Source organism: Ostrea edulis, chromosome 7 (genome assembly GCF_947568905.1).
Source record: "Ostrea edulis chromosome 7, xbOstEdul1.1, whole genome shotgun sequence".
NCBI classification, from domain to species: Eukaryota; Metazoa; Mollusca; class Bivalvia; order Ostreida; family Ostreidae; genus Ostrea; species Ostrea edulis.
Window position 1 is genome coordinate 38,036,009 of NC_079170.1, and position 6,929 is coordinate 38,042,937.

The 6,929-nt window shown below is 35.8% G+C and overlaps 1 long non-coding RNA gene across 1 annotated transcript; it reads left to right on the forward strand.

Annotated features, from left to right (window-relative positions):
• Positions 1–693: 693 nt before the first annotated feature.
• On the forward strand, positions 694–3,652 carry LOC130048103 (uncharacterized). The gene is made up of 2 exons (XR_008796931.1): positions 694–1,269; positions 3,561–3,652. It is a non-coding gene; the product is annotated as an uncharacterized LOC130048103 (long non-coding RNA).
• Positions 3,653–6,929: the final 3,277 nt, after the last annotated feature.

The window sequence follows — 6,929 nt, forward strand, 5'->3', positions numbered from 1 at the left end:
TAAGGAGCAGGGATTCATTAGAGGGTTCTAAATCCGTACGACACATCCGTACATTCGAATAGATCGTTGGAATACAACTCAATCAAAAATGGCCGATTACCTGGAAAGTATATTTGATCACTATACAGTGTTGTCAAATTGTAATTAATGATATGCAACTAAACGTATGACAATGTAAGAAAGAAAATGATACCAAACAGTGATCAATCCCATAACTCCTTCAAGGAATACAAAAAAGAGAGTCGAGTAACCATGGGCCCTTGGACACACCAGGGGTGGGATCAGGTGCCTATGTAGAGTAAGCATCCCCTGTCGACCGGTCACACCCGCTGTGAGCCCCATATCCCGATCAGGTAAACGGAGTTATACGTAGTTAAAATCAGTGTGCCAAGAACGGCCTAACAATCGATGTGAAACACGTCAGACAGCATTTGACCCAATGATAGGTTGTATTGACGAACTAGATCGTTATAACGACCATAGAATTTGCGAAATGCTGGCTTCAATCGAGACTGTTGAAACACCTGTACCATCAACTTGTTTGTCAGTAGCTTGCCTCGATTTAAAAACTGACTATACGCAGAACAAGCTCTTGCGTATCGAATCAGTTGAGAGATATAAACACCATATGCAGGTAATAACGGAATATTACTACTTAAATATAGGAAGTTGACGATGAAAAAGCTGATATATATATATATATATATATACTCGAAAATCCAACGTAAAGTCGACACTCGATTTTCACCACACTAATGTCGACACGATACATTTTAGGCATTTTCCAGTAAATACAAGTTAAAATAGTATGAGAAATGATTTGATTGATGTTTATTAGCGTAAATAAAGACATATCTTTTACACAAAATATGATAGCAGATATAATTAAGAAATTTGGAGGGTCGTGTCGACTTTATCCTCTTATATAGTGTCGACTTTATCCTTTTTGATGCCAAAGTCGACATCAAAAATGTATATATTTTATAAAGGGAAATTACTTTTCAAGTCTTATTTGACTATTTGCTAAAATATGTAGGTCAGTGCATTATTTGTGTGAATAACAGTCGTTTTATATTTGGGAAACAAATAAGAATCCTAATACCCTTTATTCTGAATTTAAAAAATAGTTATAGATCTTGATTTGCATTTTACTCAAATATTCACGGTGATCTAAATATAGATATAGAGTTGTCTCGCATCTGTGGAAATCCCCGACGTACTTTCGTTTTGGAGTATATATATAGATATCAAATCAACATGCAAGAATCGGTGTGTAGACTATTCTGTTCTAAATAATCGTGACGATAATTCATCAATTACATGTTTTGCTCATTTGTTGATTTCATAGTCGTTTTTTTTTTACAACGCTAACGATCCTATTCAGTTTCAAAATACCCAAATTTTATGTATATCGATCAATGTTATTATTTTACAGCACAATGTATACGCTATCCAAAAACCTAGAGTTCTTGTGATCATTATGAATACATATGTAGAAAAGATGTCAGTACCGAATAAGAATATTCTCCATCAATAAGTAGCATAGACTGATCGTACGAATTCATACATGTCAATAATGACTCTAGCGCCAACAGCACTCTTGAAATCGAGATTTATGGTTTGCCCTAGATATTTTTGTATGTATATTTGTGCGTGTGTATACAGTACATGTTTATACCGAATATCGTTTTATTGTTGTATTCTTTCAACTGTTGATAAGATATATTTGTAGACTTTTGTATAAAAAACCTAAATTTTGAAATTCTAATTTTCTTAAAGTCTGAAACGGTTTGATGATTTTTAAATGCGTTCAATTCAAGGATATAAAGTACACAAAACCATAATGTGTAAATTAAACTGAGGACGTATTTAGTACCCTACGTCAATCTGCAAAATAAATCTATAGATAAAAAAACCCACCTTAGAATTGAAAAAAAAAATCAAATGAATAAATAAATAGATAAATAAAGAGTTGTCATTTACATGTACTTGAATAAAATCATTACATAGTTCATGGTCTCAAGACAGGAGCGGAGAATTCTTCTCAAAACAGATGGGGGGTTAGAAATTTATGTTTTAAAGGCGATCTGTGTTTATTGGAGCTGTGAATATGAGCGGCGAATATCCGTTTATCTTTGCCAGAAGTGGTGATTCAGCATACCTACATGTATACAGATATCTACTCAAGCACAGAGTTGTGTTTGTGGAGGGTTCGATACCTGTATATCTGACATTAAGCAGTTTCAGTTTCTTTATTTCCGTGAGCCATATGGCTCATTGAATTCACATACACATACATATACAGGCCCGTACCGAGGGGGCGGGGGGGGGGGGGTGCGGGGGTGCAAACTCACCCCCTGTGAAAACCATTAAGCACTATTAAAGTCGGCTGTGTAAATCATCAAGCACTATTAAAGTCAAATATTTTCTAAAATCCTTAGCTTTTACTTTCACAGTAAGGAATATCACGAAATAAATTCAATACATATTGCCTATGCGATGACCAATTTTAGTATGTTTCCCCTTTCATATTTATGAGTATTAAATAAGTAAATAAAAAGCAAAAATTGCATCCAGGATAGAGCATTTTTACCCTGATTTTACTCTATTTCGCTTCTGCTTCCGGGGGGCTTCGCCCCCCAGGATCCCCCACCGGGCTTCGCCCTGGACCCGCTTGGGGGCCTTAAGCGGCCCCAAACCGCTCGCCGTAAATTTATGCACCCCCCATTGAAAAAGTCTGGGTACGGGCCTGATATATATATATATACACAGGCAGTACAGTAGATATAAAGATATAATACATACAGGAACAGTATATGGAGAGTGCAGAAACTTACATAACGTTATACACTTAATGTCATTGGATAAATTTAAGTTATATATAAACATAGTCTATATATATATTACAGGTATTCATAGAAGTCCTCACAATAACTGTGACTTAACATCTACCCCACAAACAAGTTAACCCTTTTCCACGTACTCCACGTATGCATATTTTTCTTAGACCTTGTATGGAAAGCAGTTGATAAAATCTGCCAACATCACAAACACTCAATTATTTTTTTTTTCAAAATAGATTTAGTATACTCTACCATCTCATCTTTTTCGTCAGAATCAAGTCGGTTTCGGAAATTGCCATGACGTGAAGAAGTGATCTAATTCGTAGTTGTATATTTCTGAGTCGTCGTAAAATAGGAATAAAGTACATGTACTTGTTTACATGGGAACATGAAGGATAACTTCCTCTGTCTCAAAATGTTCATTGAATATAAAAACTTAACGCCTCGACTTTTTTATTTCAAAGCAACATTTCCCGACCTCTGAGGTTATCATACAAAATCCACGAAAACGCGTGCTTTATTTAATTATACATTTATCGGAAATATAATTTCAATTCATGAGCATATGAATTAACTCGTGATTATGTTAAAATTACTTTACTTTAAATATTATTTGTACTTGTCTTGAATGATTTTACACTTAATTTTCAATTATAGGGGTAGTGGTTAATATGCATTAATTTGACTATTCATTTCAAATTCACTTTCATACTGTAGCAACAGCAAAGATTATGTCTGCCAAAAGTGCCAATAGTTCCATTTTAACGGGATTCAGCAACTAGAAGAATGCCACTCCAAAGATCCGAAAACGCTAAGATATCAATTGTGATTATGGAAATCCCTCGAGAAACCAAGAACATTCATTTGGTAAATATGTTCAGCCGCTGAACCACATTGCTGATTCTGCACACTAACAGGGAGGCTACAGATGTGTTGAACCTTTCTGCTATCGTCAAAGACGGTGTGTCAGTCAGGAGTCAAACAAATTCAACGACTAAAACAATAAACTCCTTAAATTTTGGAACTGATGATAATTGCTATACATGTTAATGTCTACCAAATTAAATCATATCAAAACTATTTGTGCTACTTTGCTACAATGTGTGTGTATTGTGAGAGGGATGCACAAAATGTGTCTGTAAATTTTGAGAGTGATGCACTGATTGTATGGGTATATTGTGAATGTGATACACTGAGTGTGTCTGTGTGTGTACATTGTTAAAATTCTTCACATCACTCTCCTTACATCATTCTCTCTATATATACACACTCAGTATATCATGTTCTCTCCCCAAAAACATACCATCTCACTTGGATCACCTCGGCCAACATATACAGTGACGTCAGTCTTTTCCATGATATAACACTGCCAATGTTTGTAACTGTTTTTCTTTGAGAATTATGGGGTTTTGTTTCTCTAAGTCAAACTCGATAAATACATTTTAAAAACACTACTTTCTAAAGGCGACAATTTTTCTGGGAGGGTAAATAGATGGCCCCATTACAAATGTTAGGTATAGCTATATATCAATTCACGTCATACATCCGAGGTTAGATGCAGGGTACCGAGATCTGCCAAAGTTTGTCGAATGACACTCTATAAACACACTTTCTACATCATTCTCTCTCCTTATAAACACACTCTGTACATCATTCTCTCTCCCTATAAACACACTCTGCACATCATTCTCTCTTCATATAAACACACTCTGCACATCATTCTCTCTCCCTATAAACACACTCTGTACACCATTCTCTCTCCCTATAAACATACTCTGTACATCATTCTCTCTTCCTATAAACATCCACTCTAAATCATTCTCTCTCCCAATAAACACACTTTATACATTATACTCTCTCTATTAATGCACTGAACATCATTTTTTAACCCATAACCACACTCTGTTCATTATTCTCTTTCCCTATAAACACAATCTCTATATGTAAGGTGAAGATAACGAACAGTGATCAATTCTCTCTCCCTATAAACACACTCTGTTCATCATTCTCTCACCCTATAAACACACTCTGTACATCATTCTCTCTCCCTATAAACACACTCTGTACATCATTCTCTCTCCCTATAAACACTGTCCCTACATCATGCTCACTCCCTATAAATACACTCTATACATTATTCTCTCTCCCTATAAACACACTCTGTACATCATTCTCTCTGCCTATAAACACACTCTGTACATTGTTCTCTCTTCCTATAAACACACGGTGTACATCATTCTCTCTCTCCCTATCAACACCAACTGTACGTCATTCTCTTCCCCTGTAAACACACTCTGTACATCATTCTCTCTCCCTAAAAACATCCACTCTACATCATTCTCTCTCCCAATAAACACACTTCATACATCATTCTCTCTCTAGTAATGCACTGCATATCATTCTTTCTACGCAAAATACACACTGTTCATCATTCTCTTTTCCTATAAACACACTTTCTCCATCATTCCCTCTCCCTATAAACACACTCTGTTCATCATCTTCTCTCTATAAACACTCTATCCATCATTATCTCTCCATATAAGCACACTTTGTATATCATTCACCCTCCCTATAAATACATTCTGAACATCATTCTCTCTCCAAATAAATGATCTGTTTTTTATTCTCTCTCCTCCCCCCACAAAAACACTCTGCTCACCATTCTCTCTACCTGTAAATACTGTCTTTTCATCATTCTCTCCTCTATAAACACTCTCTCTGTACCCAATTCTCTCTCTATAAATACTCTCTACACCATTCTCTTTCCTTATAAACACACTCTGTACATCATTCTCTCTCCTTATCAAAACACTCTGTTCATCATTTTTAGAATATCCCTATAAAGAAACTCTGAACATCATCCTTTCTCTATGAATGCACTGAACATCATTCTCTATCCCTATCGACACACTCTGTTCATCATTTTATCTCCCTATCAACACACTCTGTACATCATTCTCTCTCCCTATAAACACACTCTGTATATTGTTCTATCTCCCTAAAAACACTCTGTACATCACTCTCCCTCCCTATAAACAAACTCTGTACACCATTCTCTCTCCTTATAAACATACACTGTTCATCATTCTCTCTCCCTATGAACACACTTCATACAGCATCCTCTCTCTATTAATGCATTGAACATAATTCTTTCTATCCAAAAACACACTCTGTTCATCATTCTCTTTCCCTATAAACAAACTCTCCATCATTCTCTCTCTCTATAAATACACTCTCTCCATCATTCTCTCTCCCCATAAACACACTCTGTTCATCATTACCGTACATCATTTTCTCTCTTTATAATGATACTCTCTTCATCATTCTCTCTTCCTATAAATACACTCTGTTCATTATTCTCTCCCCTATAAATACTCTCTCTGTACGTAATTCTCTCTACACAATCCTCTCTCCTTATAAACATTCTCTGTTCATCATTCTCTCTCCCTATAAACACACTCTGCTCATCATTCTCTCTCACTACGAACACACTCTGTACATCATTTTCTCTCCCTATAAACACACTCTGTACATCATTCTCTCTCCCTACAAACACACTCTGTACATCATTTTCTCTCCCTATAAACATACTCTGTTCATCATCTTCTCTCTATAAACACTCTGTTCATCCTTATCTCTCCCTATAAACACACTTTGCATATCATTCACCCTCCCTATAAATACATTCTGAACATCATTCTCTCTCCAAATAAATCATATGTTCATTATTCTCCCCCACCCCCCATAAAAACACTCTGCTCATCCTTCTCTCTCCATGTCAATACTGTCTTTTCAGCATTCTCTCCCCTATAAACACTCTCTCTGTTCCCAATTATCTCTCTATAAATACTCTCTACGCCATTCTCTTTCCTTATAAACACACTCTGTACATCATTCTCTCTCCTTATAAAAACACTCTGTTCATGATTCTATCTCCCTATAAAGAAACTCTGAACATCATTCTTTATGAATGCACTGAACATCATTCTCTATCTCTATCGATACACGCTGTTCGTCATTCTCTCTCCCTATCAACACACTCTGTACATCATTCTAACTCCCTATAAACACACTCTATACATTGTT